We start from the raw sequence: 25,815 nt of genomic DNA on the forward strand, positions 1-25,815 counted from the left end.
AGAATCTGGAAGGAGAGGCGTGAAAAAAAAATCGTCGACAACAAACAAAAGCAGAAAATCAAATCCTCTGCAATCCTTCAGCTGTTGTTTTACTAATCCTTGAAAACGCAAGTGGCCACGGTATTTCAATCAAAACCCGCCTCCCTCGCCCCCCTGTTTACCGGGGAGATCCAATTTTAGGGCCCCATCGCGCCCTAAAAATAACTGCCAGTCCCGATAGCAGTCACATGACAGCCGCGCTTTAAACCGGCGGCTACTGTCGTCTGCTATCCAGGCGACAAATAACTAAACATCGCGTTCAAGGTAAGGAGGAGATCTGTTCGAAGTGAGATGGGGAAAAAGATCTAGAGCGGTGAATTGAGCGAGATTTCTTCTGTGGGACGGAGGAGTTGAGATTTGCTATCGAGGTAAGTGATTTGGCATTCGTAATGACAGTTGGGATGGAAATATATGCGATAAATCCTCTCTACAATCATAATCATGCTCACGTGATCCGAAACAATTATCGTTGTAGTGATGTAACGTTTATAGACATTCGATATGAATTGGATTTAAGACTATTTATGGCTGGTTTTATACGTTTATGCAGGGGCGTGCACAGAATTTTTGGGGCTCGTCACAAATGACTTTTACGGCCCCCCCTTCCATATTGTTCACCCCTACGTACCTACATATATTTCAGCCCTCATTTTAAAAATATTAAGCCCCCTTCAGCACCGGACTCTGGCAACAGGTGTCCTTTCTCCCTCCTATGTAAGCAACTGCGTTTATGACACAATACTTTTAAAAGGATGCCCCATGATACAGGTGGAAAATGGGTTTTGAGAGAGGGAGATTGCACATTTTTGATTAAACAAAAGCAGCTCAACATTCCAGATTCGTCATCAAAGAGAATGTCATGTGAAAAGAGGAGGGAGGGATGAGAGAGTTCTCATTCTTTTGCGAACGATGCTTGGAATTGAGTAATCTGTGCCAAGGGATAGGACACATAAAAATCGTTCTTCATAAGTTTTTACAGATGTTCGAAACAGCTAAGAACACCGTTAAACTGAAGAGCAATTGACATTATGACTTCAAAATAATGTTTTTAGATAAGAATTTATCGCTGCATCAGTTGATGTAGCATTGAGGTTTTATTGAGAAAAAAAAACAATGTTGATGAAGAACAAAAATTTTAAATAACTTCATACACGTGTTTTGCAGTTGCAAGGGGTTACGAGATTTTTCCAAGCAGAAGACCTGAGCTTATTATTTTATTTAGGGAGGGGGTGGGGTGCTTTAACTTTGGGAGGATGTGTGCCATCACTCTTGGAGGATGGACGCACTTTATTTCTAACTGAACTTTGCATAAAATAATATTTCCACTTGAAATGTATGGAGGGGGAGGGGGGGTTCGGGGGTTCTTACTGCTTCGTTTAACGGGGAGAGGAGGGCTCTGTAGCGTTGGTGGGTTGTGTCATCCCTCTTGGGGGGAAACACCTTTAATTTAATGCTTTTAAATTCAGTATGACGTAATATCCCCCCTTGAAATGTAGTCTAAAAATTCCGAAAAAATACCCAAAATAGCAAGTTTTAGATGCCCCCCATTCCAAAACCTGACGCACAACGGAGTGAGACTTTTTACCTGTTCCTGTTGAGAAGGTAATTAACAATTTGCAACTACTTTTTTTTTGGATGTTTGGGTCAGATTCCTTTTTTTACTGTACTGTACTATAAGCCTTTTCCGACGTAATTGTCCAACCACGGATTGTATGGAATTTTCAATCGCCCAGTTAAGACGAATCTATCTCAATGAGGGGGAAAAGTAAAAATTTGATGCCGGTTTTCTGCTCATTTGAATGAGACTCTTCTTCTGCAGAAGCTGGCACCGCTAAAAAAATAATAGATTCGTCCATTTCGGCTGTAAAACGGATGTTTGTCTTTCCATACAATCCGTGGTCAGACAGTAATGTGCTTACGAAACGTTTCTGACTTAGGGCACATTTGACGTCCAAAGAGAGGGCTGGGGAGGTGGAGGAATTTTCCGTTCGTATTTACCATTGTTCATTGTCGGCAGCAGTTTTAAAAATTCCGCGGTGTTGTGAATTAAAAAATAGCAACATACGTATAGATCAATTTGTAATGAATTTACAAGCACAGTTGCATTGTATTCCTTTTATAAAATCACTTGCAAAGTTTACAACCTTTTGCCATACGTCGGGAAGCCATTAGAGACCACTGGCAAGGTGTTGATGTGACGCCCGACTTTGCACGATCTACTCGAAAATATAAGTTATGTCAAGTGACGCGTGTTCAGCAATCAGGCTTGGGAGAAAAAAAAATCTGAAATTTCCCGACCGACCGCAGAAAAATTACCATAAAGAAAAAAAAAACTTTAAATCCTACGGTTACAGGAAAAGCCTCAAAACAAAACCAAGAACTTTATTTGCTCACAGTCGAGAAAAAAAATGGCTACAGATCTATCTTCTCAATGATTTTATTCACTCTAATTAAAGCTGAGCTCGCGGCAGACGATAAATTTACGATTTAATATTGATATTCCTGAACTCAAAAATGCTTATAATTTTTCTCCTCGTGATTTTACAGCCTTGTGTGTGTGTATTTTTTTAATTCGAAGGAAGTAAATCTACTTCAGGGGTATTTTCCGTGGGCTTTCAAATGAAATTGACATCAATGAAATCGGATTACTATTTCGGGTAGAAATAGCTACTTTATGTCATTTTTGGGTCCTAAAATTAGATTTTTTAAAAAAATTATTACAGCTTTGATCTACTTTGTAAGTCTGTGTCATTCCTTGTACGTGTTATCCCACCCCCCACCTCTCCCCTATATGCGAAGGCGGAAATACGTAATGCTCAGTATCGTTTAGTATAACCGGTGAACCCTACACAACCAGACGTTTCATTTCAACTAATATAAAGTTATAAATAAAGTTATAAATAAGAAAAAGGGTAAGGATAACAAGTACAAAGATCCGGTAAATGATCCCACCTTCACAAGAGTAAGGTGGGACGATTTACCGGAATAAGAGAGGAGACAGGCAGACTAGTAGGTGTAATAAGGATACGGAGGGATCGTTTACCGGAATGAGAGGATATGCATGACAGCACGATAGCCTTGAAAAACGCCGCGGGACTTTATTTTTTTGCGACTGAAAAATTCAGATTTGATACGACCAGTTGCGGAGACGACATTTTCTACACCTGGCGTGGATTTTTATTCATTTAATTCATACAAAAGAAATTTTAAAAAGTTGTTCACCTAACATGTCTTTGCATATTCAACCATCCTGACGATGCCCTTCCAATGAGGGGGAAAACACTAAGCTGTTATTTGAGAGCTTCTTTTGTGCCTAATGATCGATCTCCAGCTCTAACCGGTATCAAAATAGAAACCCTAAAAAACGCTGGAATGAAAGCATTTTTGTTTTGTATTCGCGACCTTTTCAGGCTTATCCTTCATAAACTTCGCGATAATGCCACAACAGATCCTTCAATCTTTGTTTTCTGGTCCATTGTCGGACCACAAACAGCACAATTAAAACTCTCAGATAGCTATCGGCTTGAATAGTGCTTTGGAACTACACAAAAACTGTATTCTGCAACCGCGTGTAGGTTTTTTTTTTATCTCTCACCTCTCTTTTTGTCTCTCGCTTATCTGTCTTGTACATTTTGTACCGAAAAGCACTCATTATAGTTCATTCTTACAAGAATTGTACGCTTTGTGGTCAGGTCATTCCACTGATTTTGACCTTGCTCGCTAATGGCTTTTTTTTCCTCCTTGCGTATCTCTCACAGCTCATTTACAAGTTACTCCTGCAGTTAATAGGTTTAAAATTTGTTCATTTGTTGATGGGAGGAAAAGGATTATTTGGAACCTGTGTACCGACAGAGATGCAAACCATCTGTGAATATTCGGATACTTTGTGTAGGTTCTCATCTGGGGCGCTCCGATGGGAGGTCACGAGAGTTCACTGTGACCTCCCGAAAATTTCTTTATTTTCTCAGACTATTCGACAAATTTGGAGACAAATTGCAATATTGCAATTTTTGACAGTTGAATGTCCTTTTTCATTAAACGTATGTATATGTGTGTATCAGTATTTTATCAATCGGAAATTTTTGGAGTTAAATTCGGCAAACTGAAAATCTTCCTCCCCTCTCCCCAAGAAAATGTCAAAATTGGGGTGTCCTGTTCCCCATAATTAGCCTATCACAGCTTTCATGATAACAAAAAAAAAAAAAAAGAAAGAAAAAAGAAAACTGCTTAAGCAAAATTCGCGATTGTAAAAAAAAAGAAAAAAATTAATTTGAATTTTGACATCTTGAATTCAAATTATGTTTTTCGCAATCACGAGTGTGTGTATGTAGGTGTGTGTGCTTGTGTGTGTAGGGGTATGTGTGTTTGTGTGTAGGGGTATGTGTATGTGTGTGTAGGCATATGTGTTTGTGTCTGTGTGCAGGCATGAATGTGTGGGTAGTTGTGTGTATGTGTAGGTGTCTATGTATGCGTGTTTGTATGTGTGTGTATGTGTGCGTGTGTGTATGTGTGCGTGTGTGTATGTATGTGTGTGTGTATGTGTGTAGTTGTGTCTGTGTGCAGGCATGAATGTGTGGGTAGTTGTGTGTATGTGTAGGTGTCTGTATGTATGCGTGTTTGTATGTGTGTGTGTGTGTGTAGTTGTGTATGTATGCGCGTGTGTGTAGGACATGGATGCAACCTGGAGACGGCTTTCGCTATAGGAGTAGCATCGTGAGGAGCCGGTCGACGGTGATGGTGCGGAGGTTGGCGGTGGGAAAATAAAATGATAGCAGGCCAAAAACAGTCAAATGAAAGCAATAAACAATCGTGATTGCTCAAAAAAATAAATAAATAAATAAATAAAAACGCGATAGATTACAAAAACGGGTCTTTTTTACAGTAATCACTGTCATGAAAAAGAGGATTAAATAAATTATTTGCAATCGTATACATTAAAATAATGTCTTTAAAATGTTTAAAGTTCTTCATCGTATCTGTTTCTTAATGATGATTTCTTGCATACTGCCCTGAAGATCCGATATCGAGTGATTCCGATAATCGATTGATCAACAGTCAAATGAATCTCTCAATCGATTTCATAATCGAATGAGCATCCGTAGTGATTTCAGATATCGAGTGTTTCTGCTAATCGAGTGATCAGCGATCGAGTAAATCTCGAGATTGATTTTCCAAAATAAAATGATCAAAAATTCACTGGAAGATTGGAGGCTCCGGGGCAACGAAGGAGTGGAGGCCCCTAATAAGGGTTCGAAAAGATCATTATATTTTCGAAATTATCCGATACTTTGATATATATCCGAATATTTTGATATATATGTATATGTCCAATATTTTCGACCCGTGGAAGTTATGATATTTTGTAAAAATTGTATTGTGGGGGCCCTTTTGTTATGGAGGCTCCGGGGCAGTAGCCCCGCCTGCCCTCTCCTAAATCCGGCCCTGAAAATGATCAACATTCGGATAAAATTTTTGACTGATTTCAAAAAATGTTATACTATGGCATGAAAAAAAGAATAGCCCCTGAAAAGAAGTAAGTGACCAAGAATATAAAGTGGTATAAGTTACAAAACGCTGTGTTTCATATCTCAGTGAATATTGGTCGTCTTTTTTTTTTTGTATTAGAATTGTTTTTTATGCTTATAATTTCCTAAGTGGCAATGTTCGGTCCTGAGGACTATATACAAAGTTAGATTTCGAATTTTTTCGCTATTATTTTTCACTCAAAAATTTTAATTAACCCTGCATCTTATTTTGACCATTTTTGCAAGAACGAATGGTTGCTAAAATAGCGGTCACGCAGGTTAAACGTACGGACTGGACATATACTGTATAAGGCCTCCTATAGTGTGGAGGAGCCGACGCATCCGCCATTTTGGAGCAAACTTGATCCAGTGCTTCGTAGCGATAGCATTGCTGCTGATGTTTACATTTCTTTAGCATGTGTTAAACTGAGTCAAATGAGTGGTTGTTCGGCTGTTAATTATGCAAACAGCTCTAAGAAAGGATCTCAGCACTTCATGTTTCTAGCAGATGCAGAAAGAAAAAAGAAATGGATAGTTACTGTTTGACCACGGATCGTATGGAATTGGCAAACATCCAGTTAAGGCGACTCCATCTGAATGAGGGGAAAAATAAAAATTTAATGCGCGTATTCCGCTCATTTGAATGAGACTCTGCTTAATTTAGAGGCTAACATACATTTGCTAAATCTGAAATCCCTGAAAACTAATAGATGCTTCCATTTCCGCGTGTAAACCGGATGTTTGCCTTTCCATACAATCCGTGGTTAGACAGTAATATCCGACGAAGTGACTGGCAGCCTGGAAATGGAGCTGGCTTGTGTGAGGTTAATATCGATTTATTTCTCATGATTTTACTATCCTTACGTTGTAAATGCTCTACAATCTTTGCTAACATGTTGCAACATAGAGTAAAGAAACTTACATCGAGACGCCCCATCTATGGTAAAAAGGAGATGAAAATGAAACCGGAATTATGGGATACAGCGGTTCAATGATGAGCGGGGTTATGATAACATGATGCGAGAATAGTTTTCACCAATCTCGCAAAGGGACCGAATAAAGTAACTGGCGGATTGGTTTGTCATGTTTTGATTCAATTTCAAAAACGTGCTTTATAAGCATGAAACAAGATTTAAGTTCAAATTAACAACCAATTGCGATTCAGTAATGGAATGTTTTGAATCAAAGATATTTAGCAAGAAGCTAAGGATCTTGGGATGCTGCGGTGCAACTTCCGCCTTCAATTTTCCTAGTATAGCGGGGCCTCTCTATGCAATTTTTTTACTCTATGTGTTGCCGTGTTCTACGGAATGTCTTTTATTCTGTACTAGTGGTACCCTCACGGCTTTGCCCGTAAAAGAAAAGTTAAAAGGTCCTTTGGTTCGCCTGTATATTTACAAATAATGTATGGTGAATTTTCTCGCCAATTGGCTTGTACCCATGTTACGGTTCCACGTTATGATAATTTCGTATCTCGTCAATTGGCTTGTGCCCATGTTACGGTTCCACGTTATGATAATTTCGCATCTCACCAATTGGCTTGTACCCATGTTACGATTCCACGTTATGATAATTTCGCATCTCGCCAATTGGCTTGTATCCATGTTACCGTTCCACGTTATGATAATTTTGTACCTCGCCAATTGGCTTGTGCCCATGTTACGGTTCCACGTTATGATAATTTCGTAATTTACTCGTCCATCTTATGATACTTTTGTTCTTAAAATTGGAATAAAAAAAGAACCTCATCGAATTTTCGAAAAATCGCTTCGAGGTGCACACCCCCATGCTATAAACTAACTTTGTGCCAAATTTCATGAAAATCGGCCGAACGGTCGGTGTAGGCGCTATGCACGTCACAGAGATCCAGACATCCGAACATCCTACAGACATCCTCCGGACAGAGAGACTTTCAGCTTTATTATTAGTAAAGAAAAGATTTCCCTGTTGTGCGATAAATACGTTGGCTCCAACATGGCCGAAGCGTCGGCAGCTCCAGTTATAGGTATAGGGGTTCTAACTCTGTATACTTTTACTTTTCTCTGCAACAACAGATGAGGAAGCACATCTGCATTGTCCTCTTCAGCATCCAATCGTCAGTTTCGCACCATCCCATGACACTTTCGTTTATTGCTCACCGCCGCGTCATTGTCAACTGCGAGCAACCGATGATACGATCTGGCGGGAAACAGACTCATCCTGACGATATGTGAACCTGTTGGAAAAGTCATTCTTTCATTCAGCGCTCTAGAACTCGATCGAGCGATTATTTCAATTCTGGAACTTTACCTTTGATGTAGGAAGTCACGATATTGTCGTAGTCGGACAACGGTAAATAACGGATATTCAGTTATCGGGACACATATGAACGCTCTTAAAGCCCTCAAATATTTTTATGTTTACAAGCGGGCAATTTTCCAGAAAGGTGCTCATTTGCACTCCAAAGTTTCATACTTTCAACTTTTTACATGGGGTGCAGTTTAGCCCTTTTTTTAGAAAGGCAAGATATGTATTTTTTTAAACTGGCAACACAAAGCATTTTCATTTATTTTTGAGATATTGAGGTTTAAATTTATAAACTTGACTCATTTTGTGAATGCATTGCTTTTCTTAGTTTTCCTTGAGTCAAATTCATAAATCTGTTTATAAATACTTCATTAAATTTATTATCAAAAATCAAAATAAATATACTAAAATGCTACTCAAGTATTGAATTTTTTTAAAATAAACATCAACTTATTGTTTTTCCGGTTTTCGATAACACTTAGTTAATTTTCAAAAAACCAAGCATCTAAAACATTAGAAATAATGCACTTTGTATCATTTTATCCTCGATCTATTTTTACCACCCACATGCTGATAACTTTTGCGCTGAATGGTAATGATATTTTCACGCATTTCATCTGACAAAACATAATATATGGCTACCTTCGTTAAAATTTTTACGTAGTTTGAACAAAGGTTCACTGAATATACGCATAGTAAGAACAATATTGCACAACATTATTTAAAGAAACTCATTATGCGTAAGGATGATGGTGACAGACATATTTTTTCCTTCTATTTACTTTGATTTTAATTCAATACACCTAGTCAGAAAAGTTGGAAATTTCTGCACACAAAAATCTTATTTTATCAACAAACTAGCTGCATTGCCCGGCTTTGCCCGGTCCACCTTTAAAATAAAAATTTTGTCAAGTGACGTATATTCAACAATCAGGCGTAAGAAATAATAATAAAAAAAAAGTCATGATTTCCTTTCCAAACAATGACGACAGATGTTAAAATACTTTTAAGAAATTAAATCCAGAAAAATGGATTTAAAATACGTAACCATGGAAACACAAAATAAAATAAGTTTGAGGAATTAAAATGTGAAAGAAAATGGTTCACAATTTGAATTGAATCGAGATTTCTTAAACTTGATTTAAAAAGGCTTGTAACTTTTTTTTCTTTCGAGATAAAAGCTTATTTTTTCGACCATAGGTCGAGTTAGATCTTGAGTAAAAAAGGTCGCTTTTTCCAATGGCGTCAAAAAGAAAGTTGTGGGACAATTCCTTCACTTTTTATTGATTTATTTAATGAAGAAAGTAGTGCCTAAATTTCAGCTAAGCCTAAAAAAATTCGAGCTAAAAACGCAAATAACTCCCACCGTAATAAAGTTAGAGCAGTGAAACAAATAGCGTAGAACGCGGAAAATTCTACCCTTTCTAACGATATGTAATATTAATATGTGCAAATAATTTTTCATCCCCATATTTGAGAATTTACGTGAAAATTGGACGTAAATTGGAATAATAAAAGAACTATTTATCGAATTTTATTCGAACTGGTCTGCAAACCTTCTCAGGACTTAAAGGAACAAATTGTGAAAATTTCAGCGCAATCGGCCGGGTAGTTCTCGAGTTTTGCGAGTTCAAACACACAGATGCTTTTTGAACACTTCATTTTATACTATGTAGAGATTAATAAAAGCTGCTACTTAAACTGTAAGTTATTTGACCTGCCTGTTACATCTAGTGGTAATGAAAACGAGCTGATGTGTGCATCACATGACTTCCTTTTACTCCAATTTAATGTCATTTCCCCATTATTCGCTATTTTAATGTGATTCAATATTTATTCTCTAAATATCACCAACAATGGCCAAAAATTGAAACCAAAAAAAAAAAAAAAAACTCCGCCAAATTTGTCGCCAAGTTGGCGACAAAACTTGGCGACCAAAAGACTGGCGATATATCGCCAAGTGTCCGACAAATTATAACGCCACTTGAGTTTACATCGAAATTAACAATGATTTCCCCCCAAAAAGGTGCAAAAGACCCCCTTAGGAACATCCGAAAGCAACCAAAAGGGGAGGTGCACAACTAGACCCCACTACGAGTCTATGTACCAAATTTCAACTTTCTAGGACATACCATTTTTGAGGTATGCGAGATACATACGCACATACGCACATACATACAGACGTCACGAGAAAAGTCGTTGTAATTACCTCGGTGATGGTCAAAATGGATATTTCGCGTGTCTATACATTCTTAGGCACTTTTCCGCATGTGGTCGAATCGAAAAAAAAACTCAACATTCATTTGGGGGTGAGCAAAATGGAAATTAAGGGCGATTTTTGAGTGAAAATTTTTTCGCGAATACAATACTTCCTTTTTTGTAAAAGGAAGTAATAAAAACTGGTGGATGGTAATGGGCGCAAAATGCTGACTGACAAGTTTTAACAATGCAAGAAACATATACACTGAACTCCCTCTATATGAACACTCTCTAATGTGAGCAGAGCCCGACTAACTAAAAGTGAGGCTCACAATAATTTTGGGGCCCCCTGAAGGCTATTATTTTAAAAATGTGTGTATTTTTTGTATAGTTGTAATGCTATGCATAATTTTTTGAGTAATTTGGGGCTCCTTATTAAGAGGGGGCCCCAGGCCCAGACCTAGTTGGCCTGTGCGGTAATCAGGCCCTGAATGTGAGCACCCTAATATTCTGAACACATTTTGATGGCCCCGGCGAATACATATGCATTATCCAGTCTCCCTCTATAATAAACACCTCCATAAGTTGAACACTTTTCTTCGGTCTCTTGAGTGTTCAGAATAGAGAGTCTACTGTAAATGTATGCAATCAAGAAAAAAAAGCTTAATTTCAAAATAAATAAATAAATTTCTACAATGATTAAAATATTTTATTTTAGGGACATACTTTAGTTTTTTCCCTGCTGTCTAGGTAGGTCAGGTGGAAATTCTGATTACGGGTAATGGTTAGGTAGTAATGACATTTCAGTATTTATATTAAGCCCTCAATATTTTTAAATTTGAATTTCGCGCTGTTACATGTCTGTTATTTTGTAATATAAGTTAAGGTGGAATCCTAACTTTATTGTAAATGCGAAAATGTGTTTGTGTTCTCACTTTTGCGCATTAACTTTAACTACTCAACTAATCATTATGAAACTTTGCATATACATTTTCGGGAGAACAGAAAAAACAGTGTATCTCAAAGTAAGAAATAAAAACGTCAAAAAGCACAAATTGCAGATCACTGCAGACACATGTTTCGGCGGCGTTACAAGGAACGCCCTTTTCGATGCAAAAGAACTGGACTTATGGATGAAAAGACATCCGACAAAGTCGGCTTTTGTCGGATGTCTTTTCATCCTTAAGCTCATTTCTTTTGCATTGAAAAAGGCGTTCCTTGTAACGCCGAAATTAATGTAATTATAACGAAATTTAATGTACCCGAAATCCGATAGATAGCGGTGCGCACATTTTAAGACGCTGAACTGTTTTGTGTTATCAGACAAACAAAAACATGAGGTGTGTTTGTCTCTTGTGCTTCAGCAGATACCGAATATGCTATAGCTTTACCGCGAAGAGAAGGCGGATGACCTTGAAGCGAAACCTCATTTTGTATCATTTGTGATAGGTAGAATCAACCAGAAAACACCTAAAATAGAGAGTCGTTCTCACTGATCCTATCTATCACAAAATAATAACAATCAAACTATTACAAACGATACAAATGATGTGTTTGCTTCAAGGTCAGCCGCCTTCTCTTCGCGGTCAAGCTTTACCTATGATACCAGAAGTAGAATTATCTTTTGGGGAAATTTAACTTGGAGTAACGTCTTCATTCGCAGAAAGGCAGAACCTCTGTCTCGACTGACAAGAACTTCACTAATTCTTTTCTAGTCCTACTCTTATTCGTGATTTATACTGTGCAATTTATTATTTTTTCTTTTCTTATTAATTAACCTCTACGTGTACTGACCAACAACATGGACGGATTTAGTCTATTCAAGGGGTGGCGGTTGAAAACCATAAAAGCCATCCCCCAGATCCGTCACGTGATATAGTCAGGGAGTCAATTGGCCCCTTCCCCCTCTGCGCCTCGAATTTGAAAAATAAATGTTTTTACATATACGTGAGCATGGCTTTTGTTGTTTTACGATAAAATTTGCAATGAGCACCACCCCTCCTGGAAGAAATTCGAAATGAAGGACCTGCACCCTCCTTCCTCCCAATCTAGATCTACTAGTTTATATACGCAGACTGCTCACATTACATTCTAAACCATAGCAACATCTTATCATACCAGTATAGTATAGTCCTGGAAGAAGATGATGGAAAAGCACTTATACATATACATCCATATAAATTATTATTAAAGTTTAAAAAGGGGGGAGGTAGCAAGTTTGGGTTAAAATTATGTGGGTAATGCAGCACATCCTTGATTACAAAACTGCAGAAAACTAATTTAAAGCAAATTTATGGAATTTAAATTTGCCCCATTAAAATAGTAGCGATTGCTAGTAATTTCTTCAATTCCATGTTATTGGTTTCAGAAACGGATGGTCATGGAGGGAGCGGTCGCTCCCACCGCCCTCCTAGTAAATCCGCCACTGACCTTTTTTTGTTCTTTTCTTCCGATTTTTTAAAATCAAAATCATTTGAGTCCTTTTCCTTTTAAGTTTAATGAACAACAATAGATGGCATTTCAACAAAAGTGTCTTTTTCTGTAGGCTCAATTTATTTTTCAAATCATTCCAAGTTATGTGAGCTCAAAAATTGAAAAAAAAATTCAAATTTTAAAAATTTTAATTAGCGCTAAAATAGTCAACCATTTTTCTTCATTTTCCTTGAGGTATTCAATCATATAGTTCTAAAAGATTCAAAATTAATTCCGCATGCATGCACACTTTTTTCGGCGCTAGGTGGGGGGTGAGAATAAATGGATACGACACCCGCGAAAGAAATTCATAAAAAAGAAAATTTTGACTGACAGTTCTATGACTAGATGATCAAATAAACCCACTCATAGTGTTTTTTCATAAGATTTCCAAAAAATTAATGACGCACCCTTCAACGGATTAATGCATCCTGAATTAACCGAAAACAGGAATAGATTGAGAAAATCCATATCAACACGAGCGAAACCGCGGTAAAAGTTTATGGGAATACAGTCGGAAAATCAGTACTTTAAACTTTTGTTTGCAAGAGATACATTGTGGGTTTTGCACTTTTGTTTTCTAAAACTTGTTTTGTTTTTCAGAATTAAACTATTTTCTGTGGCTTGACTTATCCATTTGGAAAGCTTGACCTCCTTCTCATTACCACTTCTCAAAACGACATTCTTAAGCATTTAAAACATCTCATTTCATCTCTGTTTTGTTTTAATGCGCGAGGTGTTCCGATGAAGTAGACATCGTTTAGATACAAACAAGTTAGTTGACAAGCGTCGACCACTGTCGACGCATTTATGTCAACCGATGTCGACTTTTAAACCAAGGTTACACACCACTCAAAACATCAGAGACAACGCCGCATGCTTATTAAGCGCCGCTATTAGAATCTCACAGAACAGGATTGCAATACTTGTGAACTACACCAAGGTTAAATGAGTATGAAAATGAGGACAGAAATAAATGCAAGAGTTGGACGAAGATGAATTGTGAATATTAACTTTTTCTGACCTGGAATTTATTTGATTTTAAGCATAAAAAGTAAGAGTACACATAAAATTGACCTCTCTCACACACATACATATATACTACACTGCTCAAAAAAAATTAGGGGAGCAAATGGTTTTAACAATATTGAGAAAAATATTATTCCGGAAACTAATTTCCAATAAAACCTCCATGTTTTCAGAAAACATGAGAACAAAACGTAAACTTTGGAAGCAAATCGACGTTTCTGTCTTTGAAAAGCAGAAAAAGGATACGAATGCAGATATCGCGATTTAATAGAAGCTTATTTTTTCAATGTCTCAGCGGTAAAATTCAACCGTTCATTTTTACTTCCTTTTACAAAAAAAGGGAAATATTGTATTCGCGAAAAAAATTTCACCCAAAAATCGGCCTTAATTTCCATTTTACTCAACCCCAAATGAATGTTCAGTTTTTTTTTCAACCCGACCACACGTGGATATGTGCCTAGGAACGTACGGACACCCGAAATATCCATTTTGACGATCCCCGAGTTAATTGTTTTCTCGTGACGTCTGTATGTACGTATGTATGTGTGTATGTATGTCGCATAACTCAAGAACGGAATGTTTTAGAAAGTTGAAATTTGCTACGTAGACTCCTAGTGGGGTCTAGTTGTGCACCTTCCTTTTTAGTTTCATTCGTATACTCCAAAGGGGGTCTTTTGCCCTTTTTTGGGAAGAAATCATTGTTAATTTCGATGTAAACTCACGTGGTGTTATAATTTGGCGGACACTTGGCGATATATCGCCAGTCTTTTAATCGCCAACTTGGCGACAAAGTTGGTGATTTTTAAAAAAAATTTTTTAAAATCTGGTTTCAATGTGGCCACTGTTGGTGATATTTAGAGAGTAAACTATTGAATCATATGAAAACTACCATGATGAGAAAATGACATTAAATTGGAGTAAAAGGAAGTCATGTGATGCACACATCAGCTCATTTTGAATGGAAAATGCCACGACATCGTAACTCACCGGATTCCATGACATGACGTTTTATCGGGGGACTGGAATCCGGGCAAACACAAAGAACTGTAGCAGACAATGATGGAGAAACATGAATTCATGTTCGTTTTACTGTTCTAGAGGAGTAGGTTCCCAGTCAAATGTTTTCTGCTTCTTTTTTACTGTATTGCATCTTAATACACGCGTATACTCCTTTTTATGCCGTTGCAAGGCTACCTCACAACGGTTTCTTCTTACTGCTCTTCTAATTTTTTTGAGCAGTGTATATAGAAAAATAAGTTGAAGAAAAAATGTTAATTTACAAAATTGGCAAAATGAAATTCAGGTCAGAAGCAGGTAAAAAGGTAGGAAGGAGCTTAATTTTCTATTGCGGGGGAAAAAAGAGAAATAAATCTATCATTGTTCAATAAAACAAATTTTACCATTTCCTTATAAATGCGTCATTTTACATTAAAACACAATTTAAAATCATTTCTTACCCCTCATCTATATATATAAATGGCTACTTCTGTGGGGATGTCCGGGGTAAACTTCAAAACTACTGGACGGATTTTTACCATTTTTTTACCGTAGATAGCTATATTATCAGGGAGCAACTTAGGCTATAATTTATTCCTTTAAAACATAGTTTAAAAAAGTTATGGTGGAAAACAGTACATTTCATGTATTTCCCCATATTATGATTAAATATAAAACCCATTGTTACAAAAATTCGTTGCCTAACAACAGCAATATTAAAAGTAATCATAATGAAGATCTTGAATCAAGGCTTCTCCGGTGCAAACATGAGTTTGAAGTCATTTAAACATTTGGAAACTCTACTTTTTGCACGCTTAGAGAAACCAAGGCTTCACTTGATACGCGTCTTATCAGGCTCAGTCATTTCAAAAAAAGTTGTAGTATGAAACCAATCAATCAAACAAAAAACCCGGTCAGACTCCAGCGACATCTGATGCATTTTGTGGCAATTTTTAACTATATAAACATCAGATAAGTTTATTTTTAAAGAAAATAGGTATTCAAAATTGAGTTGAATGTATTTGAGTTAATTTAAAAGCGGATTTTTTCTTCCTGAAGAGAAGTGTTTATAAAGATATTTTAGGTAAAAAGTGAAAAAATATGAAACTTTGTTTAAAAAAAAATTAAGTTTTGCAATAAAATCACATGATAATAAGCTGAGAAAGATGTTTATCTAGTTAAATCAATGTAAATTCTGCGTATGAAAAAATTTTGTGACAAACTATTCCAACTTTTCGCAATGAAGCATTTTCAAAATTATCTGAGTAATGTAACTGCATACCTTCAATAAATATAAATAGGAGTTAGCATTTATTGCAATTGATACATTAGATAACAATTCAAACGAGCTTAAAAAGAAGTTTTCTGTTTGAAAACGTATGTGAATAAAATGTTTTGGAAATACTGTTTCGTTTTTTTTTTTGGGGGGGGGGGGTAATTTCTGCTTCCAATTAATAAAAAACAAATATTGGAAATTTGGTTCTGAACGAAATCATGCGTAATATTATAAAACTAAACATTACATCTTATGGACTAAACCATACTGTCTAATAAACATATGAACTATGCTTAATAATTTGTTTCAAGAAAAAAAAATTTTAGTTTTATTATGCAAAAATTAATTATATATGCTTCATCAAGCACAACTGATAAATATATTTATCAGTTAAAACAGAAAATAAATGTAAGTAGCGATTGTTTCTCATAACTATTACTAACCCAGGCAACGCAGGATATTTTTGTTAGTTGATAAATATATTTATGCAAACATTCAAAAAGCTTTTAATAATTTTTTTTTCTTACTTTAAAATTTCATTCAAAATTAGTTATTTTTTTAGGACATATTCTGAAAATGGTGAATAGCTCAATTTGATATCTTTATTTTTTTCACAATAAGAACTAATAAAATGCACAAAAAATGCATAGAGATTCAATTATTTTAAAGAAAATTATGTAGAAAACTTATCAAATAAAAATTTTGCCATGAAACTGATCGTTAGTACCGATCATTATACATTATAATTTATATCATTAAGGAGTACGTTGTATGTTAAAAAACATGAAATTGAAATCATTTAAAAGTACATTGAAACAATAATAAATTCACCAGAAGAAACATGCCAATAAAAATTTCAAAAAAAAAAAAAAAAGGATAAGATGGCAGTTTTTCATTTAAAGATTTTAATAAACCTACATTCCAGCCTTTGAAATAATAATAATAATTCCTTCTAATTTTTTAGAATAAAAGTTTTGCTTGTTGAAAAAAAATAAATAAAAATAATAATAACAGTTAAAAAATAAAAACAAATCTCTTAAAAAGGTAAACGGTATTCCAATGTTTACGCATTGTGAGGAAATTTAAAGGGGAGACATTTCGCCACATAAATAAATTATGCAACAAAAAATATAACAAGTTCCACAAACTTTTAAATTGTTCGCTAACGACCAAATTTCGAAAAAAAAAAAAAAAAGCCATTAAGTAGCATAAAAAGTGACATTAAAATGAAAAAAAAATATATTGGAAAATCAAATTAAGCCATTAAGTAATCCTCGAAATCAAAACTAAACAGTAGTAGGAAACTACCACGTTACTGTATTCAGCCAAAGATCAATTAAAGTGTAAAATAATTCGCCAAGTAAATGTATCAATTAATTTAAAAAACAATAAAAGTTCTATCAAAGTATCAGTAGAACAAACTTTGGCGGCAGTAATTTTAGCAACAGAAAAAAATTTCGCCAACTTCTCATGTTCCGCGAGGAGATAATTCTTCATTGATTTTAATGTGAATATTAAATAGCAAGAAATATAATGCTGTCAAATTTTGTGACGCCAAAGGATTACATATATGTGCGTCACGATGTATTTAAAATCTTGGCAATTATTTTTCATTTTATTTGATGCCCCCGTATTTGCCCCCCCCCCCGTAGTTGGGACCAGCTTTACCTGAAAAAAAAAAATCCCTTGAAAAACAGAACAGATACGCCGTTCCGGCATCAATTCGCCCTGTACTACTCATCGGTTAACCATATCAATGAAATTTTACGTTAACGATAGAAAAAAAAAATAATTTGAATTTTGTCATCTTGAATTCAAATTATGTTTTTCGCAATCAGGAGTGTGTGTGTATATGTAAGCGTGTGTGTTTGTGTGTGGAGGGTATGTGTGTGTGTGTAGGCATATGTGTTTGTGTCTCTGTGCAGGCATGAGTGTGTGGGTAGTTGTGTGTATGTGTGTGTGGAGGTATGTGTATGTGTGTGTAGGCATATGTGTTTGTGTCTGTGTGCAGGCATGAGTGTGTGGGTAGTTGTGTGTATGTGAGTGTGTGTGTGTATGTGAAATGTGAGTGTGTGTGTATGTGTTTGTGTGTGTATGTGTTTGTGTGTGTATGTGTTTGTGTGTAGGTGTATATATGTATATGTGTGTAGGTGCGTGTATGTATGCGTGTAAGTGTAGGATATTGACGAAACCTGGAGACGGTTTTCGCTAGAGGTGCAGCATCTTGAGGACCCGGTCGACGTTGATGCGGTGTGAGGGTGCTGGCGGGAAAATAAAATGATAGCACATCGAAACGGTCAAATGAAAGCAATAAGCAATCGTGATTGCTCAAAAAACGTCCCTTTTAACATCAGAAATAATACACATAATACGTTTTAACTAATGTAAACAAAAGATCGCCCGGTTATACTACAGCGCACTCTTGTGGGCAAGTCGGCGCCTTTGATCTTTTGACTGAGCCTGATAAGACGAGCATCGAGTGAAGCCTTGGAGAAACATAGTAGAGAGCTTTTTTTTCTTTTTGTGTGGGTGTGTGTGTACTATTTAATTAAATAAAGCGCACGGTTTTTTTTAGTGATCTTTGTTTTGGTTAGTTCATATTTTAAAAATTCTTCAAATTTTTATATGCTTAAATTCGTGCTTTCATTTCTAAATGAATACTTGTTCGTTCTTTATACTTATTGGTATTTTACTTTTATGGGTGAGGAAGTAGCTCGATTTTTAATCACGTCAAAGCAGTGTGTTTTGATTTCTTTTAGTTAAAACAGAAAACGAAAGAGTTGCAGATTGTTTCTCACAATTATTACTGACCCTGGAAACGTCGGGTACTTTTGCTAGTTTCTTATAAAGAAAGGTTTAATGCAAGGTATGGAAGATTTTCATACACTGAAGTTTAGTCTCATTATGAGGAAGAGGGAATTCGTGTTTGGTCCACCTCTCTCCAGTTAGAGTTCAAAAGCCGACTTTTTCGGAACGAAAAAGACTTGCTACGATAAAATTCCTTTCAAATGGGTTTCTTATTTTTTGGGTTCTAAGACCTTCGCAAAATGTGTAAAGGTGGAAACATCAAAGTCATCACAGAAACGTTGATCGAAAGAAATGACATTTACAAGAATCACGGTCGTAAAAACAAATCCTACGCAAAACTGTTAACATTGATTTGCGTAAATTTTCATCTTTAAACCAAACATTAAAAAGTAAATAGATACAAATTGCCAAAAATAGTGCTGTGTCCAGTAATAATAGGTATATAAACATTTTCAATTCAACTTCCTCACTATCGAAAATTCATAGTGTCAAAATATTTATTATTAGTGGTACCCGCGCGGCTTTGCCCGTAATAGAAAAATTAAAACGTCTTTTGGTTCGCCTGTATATTTACAAATAATGTATGGTGAATTTTCTTGCCAATTGGCTTGTGCCCATGTTACGGTTCCACGTTATGACAATTTCGTAATTTACTCGTCCATCTTATAAAAATTTTGTTCTTAAAATTGGAATAGAAAAAGAACCACATCGAATTTTCGAAAAATCGCTTCGAGGTGCACACACCCTTACTGAAAAACTAACTTTGTGCCAAATTTCATGAAAATCGACCGAGCGGTCTAGACGCTATGCGCGTCACAGAGATCCAGACATCCTACGGACAGAGAGGCTTTCAGCTTTATTATTAGTAAAGATTACTTCGCTTCATGCTACTCTAATACTTCCTTTGTATTGTTGATTTTGCCTCAATACTTTTATCAATTTGTTCAAATGAAAACATACTGCACATTCAAAAATCCGTTGTAATTTATTTTTGACAAATCTAAAAAGCAAAATTAGCTCCCACTACAGGTCTCAGGGAGACTAAATGAAAAACAAAGGGCTGGAGGGGGGGGGATTAAAAGAAATTTGTGGATCACAACTTCAAAAAGTAATATAATGATCTTGCAGTGTACTATAGAGATTAAGTAATAATTAAACAAAGCCACAAAAATCAAATTGCAGTCTTTATGTAAACTAATTTATTAAAAATATATTACTAACAAAAAGTAATGTATTTAAACTAATTAACTTCAACAAAGTTTTGGAAAAATGTAGGAACTTGGGGTAAAATAAAGTAGCCACTATTTTAAAAAGTTGCAACTAATAAAACAGTTACTATCAGCCACTAGCGACTTAAGAGCTTACTCAGCTTTATTCTTAAAACAATAGTAAAATCACAAAAAAAAAAAAAAAAAAAAAAAAAAAAAAAAAAAACAATCCATGGAACAGTTTCTGTACAGTCTTCTGATAAGTTATTAATGGAAATGGTATTGTTCAAGCTATAAAACTCGACTTAACCCGTCAAATCAAATGACCTATGCGATGTCCTTCAAATCCGGGTGACTGTCACAAGCACGAATCAAAGAGACATTAACCGAATTATTCCGATTCCATCGATTAAAAAAAACATCATCCGATAGTTTGTGATCTCGTGTATACATAAGAGCATCGGCTAAAAAGGGTTGACAAAAATTCTCTGCGTTCCTCCGGTTTCTTTTTCTCCCTGTCACACAGATCGACCGGGCGACCTTGCTAGCGAACGCGGAAGGCGCGAAATGTGGGCCGGCTGGATGCTGCCAGAGCCTCTTCTTTTCCTCATTTTTTGCCGCCTCGTGTTTGTTGTTTGCTGGTGAGGATGAATTCCGATCGAAAGAATGGAAGTGGATTAATCCTGGCTGAGTCACTAAATTTTTTTTTTTTTTTTTTTTGTGAGTGAATGTGGTAGAAACTGACCTGGAGACCTGCCCTCGCATTTTGTAACATATTACTGATGTGCACTTAGTATTGATTTAATGTTTAGTTTTTAATGAAACCTTCTTACCACGCATGAAAAAAAAATACAAATTAACTTGAAATGTTTTTCTGCATGACTGAATAATAAACGTTTCAAAATGATTTTGTATAATAATTACACTGGGGATGTCAAGAATATGAGAAATCGTGATCGTTGGCAATGAAATTGGATTTCACCTTTTAACTTGTAGCAATTGCGATGTAGACATTGCATAACTAACCGTTTTTAAATGTTGATACTTTGATCAAGATATTAAGCTTATATGCTGTACATGAAAGAAAACCAAACATCCAACTAAGCAGGATTTTCACATTTCGCATCCAATAACGCAATTGTGGAGGCTGTTGTTTAGACCCACCACAAAGAGACCGTCAGTTATGAAAGGGACAACTACTGTAATGCACGGGGCAGTCGATGTTACGTACGGGACAGTCAACGTAAATGTACGAAGCTACCTTGTTTTAAAAGACGGAACATTCAGCCGTTGCAATGCATCGGTCATCCCAGGCCCGGTTCCTGGGGTAGGCGACTTAGGCAGCCGCCTAGGCGGCGGATTTTAGGGGCGGCAAATTTTGAAGTTGATTTTTTTTGAGCTATCACGAATTTCTTACTGCTTTCATTTGACCTTTGAATGACGTTCCTATGATTTTATTTTTTCGTGCTTATAATACAGGCGTCCATGTGTCTCGGAATCGAACTATTTATAAATTACTTTATCGACTTCACAATCCTTCTTAAGCAAAAACAGTATCCGGCACATAACATTCAGTATCCAGCCCCTGACATAAAATTATAGTTTCGATAAAAGCCATTAGTAAAAATAAAAGTAGAAATAAGAAACCCAACAAGTAGGGTTCTATCGCAATTCGTGATTGCAAAAAGCATAATTTGAATTCAAGATCTCGAAATTCAAACTAATTTTTTTTTTAAAGTATGAAATATTTCTTTCAGCGCCATAAGATTCATGGCATTGATGCGGAAAAAAAAACTAATAATTTAGGCTTATAGAGTGTGTACCAGTGTTTGGACATGCGAAGCATAGTTCGGAAATCGACTAGAAATTCAATTTAATTTTAGAGGCGACAAACTGCGTGATTTAGAAGTCTTTTTTAAATATTAATATCTGTTTCAGTGCTATAAGATGCACTACTTTAATGTTAAGAAAGATAATTTAAAGTGAGTACCAGAGCTTGGATATGAAAAAGCCAGTTTGGAATTTAACTGGAAACTCGAAAATTTTAAGCATTTTACTAGTATTTTTATTTTATTAATGTATTATTATTTTACATTATTTTTATTATTCAATGGGGGGGGGGGGCGGCACTTGTCGATATCGCCTAGGGCGGCTGAACTACTAGAGCTGGCCCTGGGCCAACCAAACGTTGGAATACAATGGACAATCATTGCAATGCACGAGACATCATTGTAATGAATGGTAGAACACAGAATAACCACTTTAATGCACTGTACAAAAAAAAACAAGTGTAATGCACGGGATGGGGGTATAAGGTGCACAACTAGTGAGTTACCTAAAAATCATTGAACTGCATAACTAATTGGATTGTGTCCTGCAGAAAATATTATAACCAATAGTATTTCAAAGACATTTTTTCCCACTTGCTTCACTAGTTTCTGCTTCAAGTGGGTAAAAAATCTGGCAACGTTTCTTGGAGGGAAATGCTAAAGCAAAATTTAAAATCAATTATTTCATATTAAAAACAATATACAATTACATCAGGAGACTCATCCTGCTTCTCAAAAGAATGTGTACAAGATATAGCAAATAGTCGGTTTTGCTGTCGTTTGCCGGATAAAAGTAAACTTAGTTTCAGTCCTCTTTTGCTTCAAACACGTGCTATAATACTATAGTGCGAAATTTTACTAAATCTCGTTATTCATCAGCATAAAGGGTGCTCTTTGTACTTTATGCATTGAGCAAACATATCCTTTCTCCAGTGATATCTCCCCGGGAACACAGAACCGTTTCTTCCTCGCGATTCGTGATGGAAATAACAGCCGAAGATCTCATTCCACGTGTAAGAAATCCCCCATCTAACGGAAGGATGCCAAATGGGTCTGTTTATCTGCTGAAGCCCATCGCTTACTCAGCCACGCAAGGTCGAATTCCTTTTCCTTTGTTTCTTCAGCTTGCGTACCGAACCTCTCTTCTGTTTTCATCTATGGTAAGTTTTGGTAGTTGAAATGCATGTACCACGCGATTGAAATTTTTGCGAAATACTGGGCATCAGATGTCCCATGAAACATAATGAAGTACCCCATAAACCTACCGGAGGAAACGAAAAAGGAGTAAGGATGAAATAAGCGTGGTAATGTGTTTTGAAGCTAATATTTATTAAAAATGGGATATACTTAACTCACACCGATTGAGCACCGTTTTGAACATTCATCCAATTTATTCATAGACTTTCTAAATTCGGTTTTGGGAATGTTCTTCAGCATCCGTATCATGGCTGCTTGAATGGCTAGAACATCATCGTAAAAAGCTCACTTGCAGTTTTCAGTTTCGGGAACAGAAAATAGTCGCACGGTGATAGATGAGTCGAATATGATGGGTGGTCGAGGACACCAATCTATTTTTTGTTCCCCAAATTGAAAAATGCAATTAAAGGAGCTTTTTACGATGATGTTCCTCATATTTAGCAGCCGTGACACAGGTGCTAAAGAACATCCCAAAAACCAAATTAACAAAACCTGTGGAGAAATGGTTGACCGTTCAAAATGTAGTATTGAGTTAAATGGATTCTATTTCAAATAAGTATCAGTTTAAAACATATTACCACGCTTATTTTATTCTATCAATAAAAATTTCAGTTATTTATAACAGTGAAATCATTCTGCCAGATATGGAAATCACCACATTGAGCAGCATGCTTGAATTCAAGGCTAAATTAAATTTTTTCTTGTACTGTCTGACCACGGATTGTATGGAAAGACAAACATCCGTTTTACAATCCGGAATGGACGAATCTATTATTTTTTACCGATGTCAGTTTTTGCAGAAGCAGTCTCATTCAAATGAGCGGAATACGCGCATCAAATTTTTACTTATCCTCCTTATGCACATAGATTCGTCTTATATGGACGTTTGAAAATTCCAAGCAATCCGTGGTTGGACAGTAGCATCTCATCCAGTCAACCGAGGAAGCTTACTACTGTCTGACCACGGATTGCATGGAAAGACAAACATCTGTTTTACAGCCGGAAATGGACGAATCTATTATTTTTTCCGATGTCAGCTTTTGCAGAAGCAGAATCTCATTCAAATGAGCTGAATACCGGCATCAAATTTTTACTTTTCCCCCTTATTCGCATAGATTCGTCTTATCTAAACGTTTGAAAATTCCACACAATCCGTGGTTGGACAGTACTGCTCCATGACTTCATAGTAAAAAGCAGAGCCGTTAGGTGAAAAGTTGCGATATGTCCTTAACTTATTAATGTGTGAGGCAATCAAAACTGATAGAATTCTATTCTGTTCTGTCACATATGCAGCTGTTGAATTCCCAAGCAATAGTAGAACCTTGCAAATTTATAGCTTTAAAAAAATATGTTCTCATAGATAATTTTAAAAGGTTTTCAAAACGTAACTAGTACGCTGAACATTCGCTTTTTATTTTGATTAAATGCACTGCTCTAGCATATATTTTACCATAATTTTTTTTGTTAATCTAATGATTAACATTGCAGCTAATCTATAATGATCGTTGGATCATCGCACTTTATTCAAACAGCATGCTTTTGAACCAGAAGACGGTGGACTAATTCTTTGTGAAATCACGTATAACATTGCTTTGATAGCTTTTCATATCTTTCAATCAGGGCTATGAAAATTTGGTACAAAATCCAGTTTTTTGTCGTAATGAATAATAAGTCTGCTACTTAAGGATTTTTTTTTCTTAGTACTCGTACCAAAGACCTTAATATCTTTGCCCATACTGTCCGGATTATTCGGATTCTTGATCATCCTTATCCTACATCATTTCCTTTGGTCTCAGTTAATCCGGATAATCGAGTTTTTACTGTATCATGAAACCTTGAATAGAGCTAAGTCACCAAACATGACGGTACCTCTAATATGAGTTACCAATGTTTTTTTGATACATGCATTGCATCTGATATCTACGGACAATGTCTGAACTAATTGTCCAAAAGTTGATGCTTTATGTTGTAATCAGAAACAGAAATTTTCGAGGGAAATTACCCTCCCTATGAAAATTCATACAAAGAAACGTCTTCACTTAACATTTAAGTACCCCAGAAACCTACCTAGTGGTAGAGTATTATTTGTGAAATAAGAGGGAACAGAACATTAACTTTAACTTTTCTCACTTGCTGCTTTGAGACAGCGTTTTTTTTTTTGCAAAGTATGGCAATTGATGATATGGCTACCCAAGAAATGAGTCACGAAAATTGAAATGAGAGATTGAACAAATCGTGATTCAGCATATCTCAATACAGAGTGATGTACAGCATGAACCACTCCATATATCTATCGAGAAATTTCGAAATCACTTTTTAAATTTTTTTCAGAGCTAAAGAGCAGCGATATCCGATATATATAGAAAATTTTAGACTTTTTTGTTGTTGGTTTCATCTCAATATCATTGTTTTTTTTTCCCTCTAACTACTCTTTAACTTAGGTGAATCTTGTTGCGTCACGAAAAGTAGCTTTCAATGGAAACCTAGGGCAAAAGAGTGAATGCAGATGTCTAGAAATCATGTTACTGTGCTCGGTCGTAAACGCCTTTCTGACGTGGTAGATGGCCTTGCGCTTCCACAACAAAAAACACTCTGGATTTCGTGTGTTTTTAATGTGAGAACTACAGTCGACTCTCGCTACAACGCGATTCAACTTACGCGAAATGGCTATAACGCGAATTTTCCACGAGTAACGAATTTTAGAGCTGACGCGAGCGAATTCCTCGTCCACAACACGAATTTCTTTAGAAGGAAGTAGTAGCTTCGTTATTGACAACTAAATATATACTTTGTGAATGTTATTAAATCTCATTAGCATCACACTGACCATCGAAAGTTCCCACATCAAACTAGTCTAGGCATCACGTTGTTAGTGCATAAAAAAATCGCTCGGCAGCTTTCTTTTTTTACATTCTAAACATTAAAGTTGATGAAATATAATGGTACCTTAG

General features: G+C 36.0%; 1 protein-coding gene across 3 annotated transcripts in view; it reads left to right on the forward strand.

Moving 5' to 3' along the window:
* Positions 1-286: 286 nt before the first annotated feature.
* The window catches only part of LOC129216277 (uncharacterized protein DDB_G0284459-like), a 307,700-nt gene continuing 282,171 nt past the window's right edge, over positions 287-25,815 (forward strand). For all 3 annotated transcript variants that reach the window (XM_054850483.1, XM_054850487.1, XM_054850486.1), the window contains exon 1: positions 287-407. The gene's annotated coding sequence lies outside the window, so the exon portion shown is untranslated. The remainder of the gene's footprint in view (positions 408-25,815) is intronic.

The sequence above is a fragment of the Uloborus diversus genome, chromosome 2, assembly GCF_026930045.1.
Source record: "Uloborus diversus isolate 005 chromosome 2, Udiv.v.3.1, whole genome shotgun sequence".
Taxonomy (NCBI): domain Eukaryota; kingdom Metazoa; phylum Arthropoda; class Arachnida; order Araneae; family Uloboridae; genus Uloborus; species Uloborus diversus.